At 37.1% G+C, this 13,689-nt stretch overlaps 1 protein-coding gene across 10 annotated transcripts in view; it reads right to left on the bottom strand.

Moving 5' to 3' along the window:
• The window catches only part of CCSER1 (coiled-coil serine rich protein 1), a 621,761-nt gene that overhangs the window by 558,936 nt on the left and 49,136 nt on the right, over positions 1 to 13,689 (bottom strand). Inside the window, exon 1 of one of the 10 annotated variants that reach the window (XM_064416941.1) lies at positions 3,009 to 3,030. The exons of the other annotated variants lie outside the window; for them this stretch is intronic. The gene's annotated coding sequence lies outside the window, so the exon portion shown is untranslated. Of the gene's footprint in view, positions 1 to 3,008; positions 3,031 to 13,689 lie in introns of those variants that run through there. 10 annotated transcript variants of the gene reach the window in all.

Here is a 13,689-nt window from a genome sequence, read left to right as displayed (position 1 = left end):
AGGATTGTGGTATCACTATCCACAGCATAATACTGACCAGAATAAAGTACTGCTAGAGCTGTACAGGGAAAATGAGCTTTAGGCTTTAATCCTCTGAAACTACGTTCACAATCATTATTACTTCCAAAGCTACTTCTCCAAGACTATAATAGTACCCTTAAAAACATTAAAAAGCTGCTCTGTAAGTACTTAAGGCATGAGCTAAATTACAGCAGAAATCAGAACAAGTGAAACAGCTGAAATTAACATTTCATTGTACCAGTACCACTTATAATGTATACATGTTCTCTCTCTTTAGATATAAAAATACAGTATGCGTTTTTAACAGTATCCATTTTAACTTCAGAAAACATTAGAAATTGCCATTGTACTACTAGAATTACATTCTTCCTTCAAATAAACCCAAATAAGAAAAAAAAAAAATGGCCTTGTTTTCCTGCAGGTATGTGGCACCAACACAATCTCAAACCACCAACAAAATTTCTTGCTGACATCATTAGTGTCTGTCTCTCTCCACCTGCTTTAATGCTGTTAGCTTACACAATTTACCCAACACTAGAGTTCATATTCCAATCAAACAAGATGACCCAGCAACTGGAAAGTCACAAAGAGCCTCCAAGGAAAACTTACCAACAAAACACACCTAGAAATAACTGTGCAAGGTCAGACGAGTACATTTTATCACAGTTTTAAAGAATGTTTCAGGAAGAGAAATTAAAAACGTAAAAGAAATAAACAAAAACCCACCAAAAAAATACCCCAACAACCCAGAACAAACACATTTTAAAAAAAACCCCACCACAACCTTCAAAAAAGCCCCAAAACCAACAAAACCACAACACTCAAACCTCAAAGAGTTGTTTTAGAAATACACTCTAAAATCCTCATCCATTTCAAGACGTCTCAGAATTTTTTCATACACATATTATGGTGGTTTGTCCATGTTCTCCACGCCACACACACGGTAACATTAAAGAAGGATAAACAGAAATAAAGGATACAAGGTTTTTCATTGATAGTCAAACATCAAAACCCGTAAACATTATAATTTTTAGAATAAAATTTGTTCAGTATTGAAAGTAAGTTAAAAAGAGTATGTGTATGTGTCCACATGAATCTCCAAATAAATTTACTCCTTGTACACCAAAGCACATGAAAACCTCCAGTTTTCAGTATCTTCTTTCTTCTAAAAACTGGTAAGGGTTTGTTGAATCTTATTGAGAGAGCTCAAAGTTCAGACAGCTCATTTAGTCTGTTATATACCTCACTACCAAATTACAGCTGCAGTTGGAATGAAGGAATGAGTCAATATGTGCTGCTTTGCCTTTCCCATAAGCAAATAAGGTAAGAGGTTTATATCTTCCCAAAATCAATATTTGTAAAGAAAATCCATACCAGCAAAGAAAGTTAATACCGTGTTGATTTAACCAGGTGAAAATTTACTACATCTTCATTTTTTGCCTAAAAGAAAATAAACCAATTATTTGCAGAATGACTTATCTGTAACTGGCATTAGTCAGCTGCTAAATTTTGTACACTGCTTCACTCTCTCTTAGTAAATATACAGATGTGTAAACTGCACACTTCTGCAAATGGTAGCTACTCAACTGTCCCAAAGAAGCCAAGTTTGTATAGCAAAATCTATTATACCTCAAATAAGAAAGGAGCAAAGCTCCTCAAGTTCTACTTCAAAAATAGTAATAGTAATCCAATAATAGTAAAATAGTAATAGTAAATAGAGTCATATGATACTCATTCAAGTTTAAAATTCTTATGAAACAAGAAAATAACTTTTGAACTACAAAGCCTTACCTCTTAAGCAGTCTGTTGGTCACAGGATTTACTACAAAATTCAGCAGTATAGGATAGTATACGAAGAAGCAAATTAATTAGAATCTAAACAATAGTCACAGAAAAAAGTTCCTAGAATTAGTTTTAAATTTAAATATAATTTTAAATATACAAGTAAATGAAGAAGCAAGGCATGGAAAATTATGCAACTGCATTTCTGCTTCACACACTTAATTTCTTAGAGGGTTTTTTACAATGAAAGACAGCATTTCTCAAACAAGATCCACCAGCATTGTTCTCCTTATGGCCACCCCAAGGCAAACAGGCTAAGAACTGTTCATGCAGGTTTCAGCTCCAGACATTCAAAGGTGCTTCTGGATGGTGCCAGATAGGTTTGCAGAAATTGAAGGGTAAGCATCAGAAGCACAGTCATCAGTCACATGTCAGCAGGAAAAAAACCAGCAGAGTTAGCAAGAAAGGTTGTAGCTAAGAATCCTACAAGAACCCTGAGGAAAAGAAGAGGACTAGGAAAAAGATAATGGAAAATAAATTTTGTAGATTAAACTGAGCTTACAAAGAGGAGAGTGAGGAATATCAGAAGAGACAAAGACTATGAGATTTGAGAGACTGAAAAAAAAAAACCCTTACTGCTAAGAGAATTGCAGAGGCAGAATTTTGGTTTCCTCTTTCTATTTTTGGAAGCTCAGCTATCTTCAGTCTGCCTCATTTCAGCTGTCTGTGCACAGACCCCAGGACATACATGGAGTTTGCACTAATTTAACTGAACACTGCACTTCTACATCTTGGCAGATTAGACCGAAGAAATGAAGCCTGATTCATTTTCTAAATGGCACAGTAATTTGATCAATTTTAGGGACATGAAAGGCATTAGTAAAACTGCATTAAAACATTTTTAAAACAGCGTACACCCTTACACCATAATTCCATGTCATCCACCTCCTCCTTGTTCACTTGCTGCATACACCCATTCCTTCCCCTTCATCCCAAACCCATATTCTTGCAGCCCAATCATTTTAATTAGTCTTTCATTCCTATGCCCTTTAATTCCATATTCTTTGTGGTCTTCTGGGCACAATTTTTAAACCAACAACTGCATTGCTGTGGAGGTTGTAATCCTTAAAAGTAAAAACAGATCAATATTCCTTTTTTAAAAACTTGTCCACTGCCTCACAGGGAAAACAGGAAGAACTGCTCACCTCACAGATTTTCCACCTTCTTCAACACCAATAAAAATACACCCATGGTCTGTGATGAGCTTCCTACCCCCTCTCCTGCTTTTCCCTCGTGGATGCAGTCATCCTGCAGGTGTAACCGATCAGGTAACCAAAGGAGGCAGGCAGGCAGAGAGGTGTTAGGATGGGGTAAAGGACCAGCTGGCCCTTGGTAAGGTTACAACTGCCTCACATGAACAAGAATCCAATCCAGCTGCCAGGGACAGAGAAAATCAGGACCAACATTTCCCTCTCTGCATGATTCCAAGCAGAGGTGAACCAAGGACTGCTCACCAGGCAGTGTCTCACTGACAGAGTGTCATGATCCTGGGAGCCTCTGCAGCAGGCTCTCCTGTCAAACCAATTCCATTCTGTATCAAACACAAACACCCACTCAGCAGGAGCAAAGAAAGCTGTCCCACTCTAGTGAGTGATCCCAGAATCACCTATATCACAAAAGTCAAATCAGGACACCTGAGAAAGGACTGTTGATACTTTTTCTTTTTTCCTGCAAACCCCAGGAACATTAAATCTTTTTTTTCTACTCAAATGTGATCAAGAATCATAATAAAATATTGATTTTTCTGTCTTAATAAAACAATTTTTCCTGGTTCAGTTTAGTCTGCCATATAACAAAGCAATAATCCTTGACTAGCTATTTTTTTCACTTATTTTATAATTCAGCCTCCAAATTAAACATCAAACAGATTTCATATGTCAGCTTTTTAGTACTCAGTACAACTTCTACAGCTTTCAAGGATTAAGACACCTAGAAATTAAAGATCAATAACTGATCACAGGTGAAAGACCCACCTGTGTAACAGCCCATTAGACCTTTTTTTTATTTGACTTATGCATTTTTGAAAGAAGGGCATTCTATAATAAATGAAAAGAGAACTGGCAGACATACAATGATGCAAGAAGCTAAAGAAGTATAAGCAATATTACTGCACCAATAACAGAAAACAGTCCACTTCATTCTTAAAACCTACCAGTCCTCTTATCCAATCTTTAAAATACAAATGCTCATTTTACAATACACAAGCACTGTCAACATTCATAAAAACACACTCATTACATTCTAAACATGTGTACTAAGTGCAGTCTTAACTGCACTGAACTGAACATTAAACTGAAAACAGCATTGCTATGATACAGGCTGGGATAAAGCTCCCTTGTTTTCTAAAAGGGAGCAATAATCTGAAAATTAAGTGGAAAGGGTCATATGATGTTTTTACACACAATTAGACTCTTAAGTCAACAGACTCCAATATGCAGAATGATAAGTGTTCATTTAACAGAAATGGTAACCTTAAATTAGACACATGCACATAGATTGATACTGAGATAAGCAAAAATGTGCTTACTGTACACATATTAACCAAACATAAAACAACCTCACTCTTTTCCACTTCTCAGTACTAAGTATCACTGTACATGTAACTGTGAAATTGGTCTAATGAATAATGGCATTAAAGTAAGTTAAATCAACAGAAGAGTCTGGCACCAGGAGAGTTTCAACATATATATATATATACACACCTGTACATATCTATATCTATATATATACACATGTACAAAGGTACCTTCCTACCCTTCCTAAATAAAGGTGGTGTCAAAATACACCTTTACACTAATCTAGCAGACCTTGCACTGACAACAAATCATGAAAATTGGATTGACAGATCAGAACTGCTATATCATTTTTTAAGTCTTCAAATTGATCATGGTGCAACTGTACTCCCACTACAAGGTTCCTAAGGCAACGAACATGCAAAGATCTGGCTGGGAGACAGGATGGACCTCACACTCATCAGCTACATCATCCTGCCAAAATGAGGAGACACATATTAGCTAACATATAGAATATAACCAGAAAACTACTTCAGAAAGATCCCACTCCTGACTAAAGTGTTATGATTTTGAGATCTGCTCTCTAGAATCATGCTGAGATTTCTCCCAATTCAGGAATTACTGTATTTCCAAATATCTAACTCTTTTTATCCTTAAGAGATTTTGTTTGCTGAATTTACATGGCAGCTGCAGCTTTCAGTTACAATAAAACTGCATGTAGCAGGAGCATAAATCACCTCCTTCCTAGATATATTCACAAAAGCTGGAAACTAAGATTTTTTTCATACACCAATGAACAGGAAATACATATTGTTAAGTGTATCACTTGAATCTATTAGAAAAGAAGTCACTTTACTGCTCGCTTTAGTGATTAATGTAAGAATCATTCATGTGCTGAAAAAATGATGTTAAGAGTTTTGCCTATCCATTTGTGCAATCTTTTACATGTTTTCCAAAAGCTATTTTTCCTCATTCCTTGTACCATTGATGCATTCAGGAACATGCTTTCTGAGTTTTAATTTGGAATCTCTAATAAGGTCGAAACAAGAGACTCCAACTATCATTTATCAATTAACATTAATAATAGAAAATCATAATGCAGCTGTGTTTCAGAGAGAAAGCATTTGCATGGATGAGACAAGAGGTAGCAATTTCAATTAAAAAAAAAATCATAAGCACTACCACCAAGCTTAATGCACATTCTGAGAATTTAATCAGAGTGATCTCAACATGCAGTAAGTCTGAACTACTGAACTGTAATTAGCAAAACCCTTTTCAAATGTGTACAGACAGAAAAAGATACAGAACACATACCAGATTTAAGATGGACAGCACAGCTGTGCTTTGCAAAGTACTACATTAACTGAAAAAATATAAGAGTTAGCTCAAGGACTTGTTCACCAAGTGTTAAATTCATTTTACAAAACTTCACTGAGTTGTGGGAAGAATCCTTAAACTAAGCAACAGGAATTCTACCTGTCAGCAATGCACTGGCCACACAGAACAGTCCTGCACTTGGCAATGCCCTAGAACAAAAAAGCACAAGTCAGACAAGCCCTTAGGTGTTGAAAAAGAAAATTCCCATGGAGCCTTACATTCCTCTGCTGTAATTCTTCATACAAGGCCATCTAAGGGAAGGGGTGTAAAGACCAACACTTAGAAGTGCAGTCCAGTCTGAACTGCAGAGGGACTCAGCAACATCTGGGGCAGGAGGTGCAACCTGCATCCTAAGCAATTCAAGTTGGCTGTTGCACCAGCACATTCGGCAGCAGCTGGAAATTGCTCCTGGCTGTCACACTGCAGTCTGGACATGCTGCTTTTCAACAACACAGCTCCCCATCCTAAAAGTGTGTGCCCCAGCAATATTCAGAAAGTAAAAGGACAGTAATTGCAGTTCTAATCTAGCACTACAAATTTCATCTTTGTTTTCAATATTGAAAGAAATGCATTAATAATTTTTCTTTATTTTTCTCCTTTTTAGTTACTTCCTTTCTAAAAGTAAAAACAAAACACACCATTTATTTTGCTTTTAGTTTGCTTTCAAACCTGTCAAATCACCCCACAAATAGCTGAGGGACACTTCAACCCATCCTCCCACTGCAAATAGGCTCTGGCTTCCTCTCCCACTCAGCTGCATCTCACTGAACCATCACCCTTTCCTTCAGGGATGGGTGCAGTTAGAGCACAGAATAAATCAAATTACAGAATTTAAGCATTGAAATCTAATCAGACATAAGCAGACTGATTTCTCAACAAGCTTAATTATGATGCTGCTATGATGAAGAACAGCTACACAATGAATGCTAAGGCCTGGGACAAAAACAATTGCAGGAATATCCTTCTGTGGCAGCGTGGACATCTGAGGAATTTAGGTCATTCTAAACAGGGCTGCAACACGTAATAATGTCCAATAGCCAAGAATGGCAGAACACTGTCTTGTTATACTTTTGCACAGTTTAATTTTGCAACATGTCTCAAATGGTTTATTCACCCTGATCCTCTAGGGGTTGACTTAAGTAAGGCTTTGTCAAAAGCACTAACCATCAATACTCTTTGCTTCTAATTTGCTACCCTTATAGAAAGGATCCTGCTCCATCTTAACCCAGTGACAAAGAAAGGCTTTGTAATAAATAATACTACTGTTATAATAATAATGTTCAGCATAGTGCACACTATAGCTGAAAAGGTGATCATTATTTCTCCAACTTCAAGCCCAAGAAAAGCTCAGTTTTCTCTTTGGCCCCAGAGAATGCCCAAATATATACAAAACTATACACTAATATATGGGTAGATCCCATTCTATCCAGGAAACACCTGTGTACATGTAAGGGAACTCTACCATTTCCTCAGAGTTTCAAACAAATTATTCCTTCCTTCCTTTCAGAATGAGTGGCTAAAATTTGTTCTCCTGTGAGATGAGTAAAGGCTAACATTTTAACCTTTACATGTTTCCTAATTTTTGCAGGAAGCTTTCACACTGCTCTCACCATGTCCTTCCTGTAACCAGAATGCTGCACAAATTCCTTTCTTCCCTTTCACATGTGTTCTGCGAGCTATTCTATGCTGCTTTGCTAAGAGAACAACTCTGCACACAGGAAGGCTGCCCTGTCACCACAAACAGCATTCCAGGTACAATAACTGTGCAACCAGCACCAGCCAAACCTAGGACACACACATCCTCCCACTTCTCAAGCATCATAATCTGAATCACTGTCAAATCTTATGCTACATTCACCTTGCACCCTCAATAGTACTCTGACTAGTTCCAAGGAGGAGGAAGGAGAAGACTTCACAAATTTTCACACTTCACTTCCTACTTAGGCCAGTGTCTGCTCATGCTACCTCAAGAGAACACTATGGATCTCCTTAAACGCAGTGTTAAAAACAAATGTATGAGACTTTGTGATAATTATTACATGCCTTCTATCTTTTAGGGATGAACACAGCACAAATTTCCACCTTCCAAGTCTGATTTTGTGCCTTATTTCTTGTGCTTCCTCTGTGGGAAGAAACTGCAGGACTGTCTCTAGAATTTCCACTCCCAGAATTTAAAGGAAAGAAATATATATTGTATAATGCTAGATATCATTTCATAGAAAAAGTGTATTTCTGGAAAGCTTTTAGGGAAATTAATTCCTCTATAGCCTCTAATTTTAAGCTGTCCATAGCATTCATTTCTGTATCTTGCAACAGTAACTTCCACTAATCAAAATAGATAAACTGGTTTATTACATGATACCAGTTAGTTTTGTGCTCCAGAAAAATCAGTTCTCTAGAGAAAAAGAGGCACCACAAAGAAAAGCAACATTTTCTTACATATATTCTAAAATACAACTCCCTCCTTCTCAACCTTCCACTTCACTTTGGTAAGAGTTGCATTTGACAATTATGTGCTGGCTCTGGGTCTAAAGCACAAATGAAGGCTATTTTTTGAAGACCATTTGCCAGAGAAAGTAGGGGAAAAGAACCTGCTCTTGTCAGAGCTTCAGCTCCCCTTGGCACATCCTGAGAATAGTAGGAAGATGGCACAAGAAAGGTCTGTGTCAAACAGATTTCTGGAAGTTTTTATCACATTACTGTTAAAAGAAAGGCAAAAACAGGCTCCAGAATTGCAGGAAAACATCCTGAGGATACATCTTTGTTTTCCTGTTCTATTGCTACTAGCACAAGCAATAACAAGTTTTAATAAAACTTCTAAAACTTCTCTACAGCTTTACTGAACCTCTAAGGATAATCAGTTTATTTACTGTTTATAGCTACACTAACTGGTTGGAATACATTTTTTCACACTGCTTTCAATAAATTAGAAGAACAAAACCAAAACAAGGCCAATTCCAAGTCCTATAACCATCTCTTAAATGCATTGCACTTTTTTTTTGCCATGTCCTTCTCCCCCTTTTTTTTTAACTCTAAATCTATGCAAGGTTTGCATTACAAGGTAAGATTCTTGTAACTTTTTCTTTTGGCATGTTCAATCTTACTTACAAGCTCCTTTTTTGAGCTGTAAGAAGACATAAATTTATTATACATTAAGCTATTTGCCTCTGAACAGGGAATACAGAAGATCAGTTGCCATAACACTGAAATAAGGCCCACAAATGCCCCTAAAAATATATATAAATTAAAACTAGTGTTTTCAACAGCAAATGAACAACACTCCACCTCAGACTCTTTCTTTGTATAGAAAAGCTGCATCTATTGTGACAGTGCCTTGAATTTTAGCATTCAGCTTATTCTTAGGGAGGGTTAATAGCCCGATGACTAAAATGCCTGTCACAAAGGCATTTTTTGTCAAGCTGGAAACTGAGTCAGTTGAACTCCACCAAAGAATGGCAGGAACTGGAGGATCCTGCTTTCAAACAAACACTTTTCATTGTGTCAAGAAATTTCAGTGAAATAAACATTAGAGTGATGTTTGAGAAGCCTGGTGCTCCCACCAACTGGCTATAAAATTTGTGTCATTAGCTACATTCCATCAACCCCCACACCTCCCTGTGTTGTACCAAAACACAACTGACATCCCTTGATGCAAATGCTTCTTGAGGGGGAAAGAATCCTGCAAAGGAATGGGTTTGGAGTTACAGGGAACGAACAGAACATTTAGCAGAAGCTGGGCTCTGCAGGAGGAATATTTTAACAGCTCCCATGCTAGTAGTGCCTCTCCTTTCAAAGGTAGGACCTGAGCTTTCTCTCCCTGCAGTGCTGAAACACAATACAGCTAAACAGCAAAGCCTGCAGCTCATTTTTATTGATTCTGCACCGTTTCACCATTGCATCTCTGTGTTCAGACTGCATGCTAAATACAGATTTGATATAACATGTACATCTTTGTGATTGATTGGGAGCACTGAACAGAAATCTAGAAGGTCACAACATGACATTCAGTTTTCACTCATTTTCTTGAGAAGCTGAAAAAGAAAACACTGAAGAAAAGGCAACTTAATTTAATAGACACAGCTTTAAACTAAATGAATATGAGGGAAAAAAACCTCAGAAATAATTCCAGTAAGGGGATTACAAATCACTTTGAATTGCATTTTAAATTCTCTCAATCTCAACAGTGGCTACATATGCTCACAGATGTGATCTGATACGCCACTTCAAGCAGGGGACAGATGCCCTCAGGGTACAAACATTCACACTGAGTATAATTCAGGCTTTATCAGAATCTAGCTATTGCTCTGGTCCTGCACTGCATAGAGAATGTGCTTGTAGAGATTGGACTCATCTCACTGCCTGTCTCTCTGCGGTACAGTTCAGAGGATTTACACAGCATACTCACAGAGGAGAAAAGGATTAAAAAACTTCCATAAGAGAGCCAACACTTGTTCAACAGCTTGTAAAAATGTGTTGAACTCAAGACATAGCACCATGATATGATCATCCAATTAGATGTAATTAATTCTGCTAATCATCAACTTCATAGGCAAGCAGTATCTCTACCAAAGAATAGTCATAGTCAACCGGGCACTCCAAAGTCTTATTGACAGCTAATCTATAATACAAGAAAATATTATGTGTTCTTATAAATTGTGACAATCTTAATAAAAAAAACAAAGTTCACTTGAAAAAAGACACTAGTTTTCAAAACTCTGATCTTCAAACTACAAGCAATAAAAAAGCTTGTACTCTTTTCATCCTCCCTGCTTTTTGCTTTTAGAGTTGCCACAGACAGAATCAACTGAGAAACTTGAGCGATTTTCCAATTCATTTTCACTTGTGATTTTTTAAAAATATTTTTTTAAATTCACATATGTAATATTTCCAAGAAAATACACCTTTATTGACTGTAATGAGATGCACATACAACAGTTTGACTTTTACCCTTGAAAACAGAAGTGTATGTGGATGACTAAGCATGACAGATTATAATTAGCCCTGTCGTTCCCTGTTCTGTCTTCAGAGACTGGCACAAGATAGGAAGCAGTCTGTGTGATTGAATCTTATATGGACTGACTACATTCACAAATAATGAACAGAAAAGAATATTCCACATGTGGGATAAAATTTTCCACTTAAACATTCTCTAAGTAATGAGTTTTGAAGTCAAAATGTCATTATTTGCAGAAAATACCTCTTCCCAAGAAAATACTAGTGTCTTAAACCTGAAGAGAGAGAGATGACTGCTAGACTGCCATCACACCTATTAAAACAACTGGTTTTCATTTTAATCTAAAGTAATTTAATTTCAAGTAACAGATGAAAATATCCATAGAACATTTTGTCAAAAGAAATAGAGATTCCATCAAAACATTCTGCAAAAAGACACCACTGCAACCCAAACTTGTACCCCGTTTCACATTTCCACGTAACACACGGTGCTATCAAGTCATTTTAAAAACCCCATGGTATTGTGACCTTTTAACAGCTGCTGTTATGACTGTGTGGGAAGCAGTGCACAGGAGACACAGCAGCTGGAGCTGAACCTGAAATGGAGCCAAGCAAAGGCTGTGCTGAGCTCTCAGGGGTGCTGCTGCCTCCCTGAGCACTGAGGACAGGTAAGCCCCACTCCCACTGCAGGGCTCTCCCATCAGCTCTGAGGATGCTACAAGTCACTGCCATGCTGCACTCCAAGCTCTCAGGCCATTTTCCACTGTCATGCACCTCATTTTTTTGGTGTCAAGTTAGTTAATAGACTGGAAGGATGCAAAGAATAATGTCATAGCCTGTGCAGTCTGTAATTAACCCAATCTTCTAAGTCAGACAGTAGCTTTCTTCGTTTGAATTCCCTAAATTTTCAGACCTGTGCTTCTGACAATGGAAGAGCTCTTAAATTGTCACTGAGATATTGTATTTTTAGCTCGAGATATAGGTATGTATTATTCTCCAAAGGGATGAAGCCTTGCAAGTCCACTGCATTCACTAGTTTAGCATCATATAAATTATTCTGAGACTATTTTATTTATGCGTCCCTCTACTGTAAACCCAAATATTCCCAGTAAAGAGTTATAGTTCATTAAAATATTCTTCTGGTTTATGTCCTTTCTGACAAGCCAGACTTGTCAACTGAATGTAGCACTCTCAGATTTATATGTTTGATTTTATTTTCATTATGGGATTATAAAGCAATACGCATACATATTTCAAACCAACAACACCATTCTAAACTTTTTCACATTTAATACTGTTCTCTAATGTCAGCCAAAGTGTCTTTGGCCATTCTGCTGCTCACCATGGCACATTTATTTTGCATGAAAACACCCTGTTTAATCAAGAGCACTAAGAATAAGCTACTGCAAGAGATAGGAACAACAGATAGTATAAACACCATCAACTTGGGACTAATTTTGAACATTTCTTATTTCATATGAAAATCACTGAAGCAAGAAGGTCCAAGAACGTATTTTTTGCATTTCAGTTTTTATTTCAGCTGAGTGAGAAACTCATTTCTCACACCAAAGGAACTGAATCAAGATGCAAATATTCATAAATTGAGCAACTTTATGACCTCACTGCAGCAACCTTTGGGCTCCTTTCCCAGGCTTGGCTAACTGAATATTGCCTCCCTCATTCCCATGGCCTCCTATCACGATGGCTCCAAGTCCCTAGGACTAGGAACTTGCTGCTTGTACTTTAAGGAACATAGATGTGAGATAAGTCACCTTGTTGCTAAGCATCTGCTAAAAAATTATTTTTCTGATTTTAATTTTGAAAACAAACAAACAACAGGGGGGGAACCACAACAAAAAAAACCAAACCAAACACCAGACCAAGTCCCCTTTGAACTGAAAATTACAGAAAGTCAGAAAAACAGATTATGGTAGGTAGAGATGGGATTCCTTGAGGAAGTGAACTGCTGATCCTGATCCAACAAAGCACTTTGCCAATGATTAACTTCAAGTACACAAAGTGATCCCACGCAGCTCTCACCAAGCCACTAAAAAATCTGTTAAACTGTCAGCCACAGGGAAAGCCTGACTGCTCACAATTACTCCTGCAATTGTGTGCCAGTTCTGCAGGTCAGTGATGGGAGATCCAAAAGCAGTATATTGCAATTGTTGCCATTTTAATGTATTAGCAAGACACATAACTCCACACACAGTGAAGTTTTACTCAGTCAGCTAATTACTTTAATATAGACCTTCAAGCATATGTATAATACTTTAAAAAGTATCTCTGACTGTAACTCCTCCTCTTTTGTGCAACATCCAAAACTGAAATGCACATGCCCCAGAGAGCATTAAGACTATTTTTGCAGAGATATAATCACACATTGATTACAATTGACTAAGTTCTTTTTGTCCCCTATTGTTGTAATAAGTATTTCCAATCATGTACCACAATATTTTATTATCCCATCTTGAATGAGATGTTTAAAAGTATCTGGAGTTTGTTACTTTCCAAGACAATATATAACACATTTTGAAAGAATCACTTCATAGTAATTGCAATATGTACTCATTATCACCAATCTCTTATGGAAAAGTTTGTCTAAAATGTATAGGAATAATACCAAATTTCAGGTGTTTTTCCACCATGTAATGCAAATATTAATGAAGTTGGATAGAGGAGTTCCACCATACCTGACATGAGAGATTATACAATGATTTTAGCTTCCCTGAGTTTCCTCTGTGAAGAACAGTGGGCTCTATAAGGAAACAAATCAAGGAAGTAATCCAATTTAGATATTCTGAATTGCTTTACAGAGAAGTCTCTCAGTGTCCACTGACTACAGAGGAAGAACAGACTTCTAATATAAGAATCTCAGTTTTGTGGCTGAAGTTAGAAGATGTGAATGCTTCTTCCCTTCAAAAATGCACATCTTGAAAATCAAAGCACATTCTGAAATACAACTATTTACTGCTTGATGGGT

This window comes from Passer domesticus, chromosome 4 (genome assembly GCF_036417665.1).
Source record: "Passer domesticus isolate bPasDom1 chromosome 4, bPasDom1.hap1, whole genome shotgun sequence".
Taxonomy (NCBI): domain Eukaryota; kingdom Metazoa; phylum Chordata; class Aves; order Passeriformes; family Passeridae; genus Passer; species Passer domesticus.
This window is presented reverse-complemented; position numbering and strand designations above follow the sequence as displayed.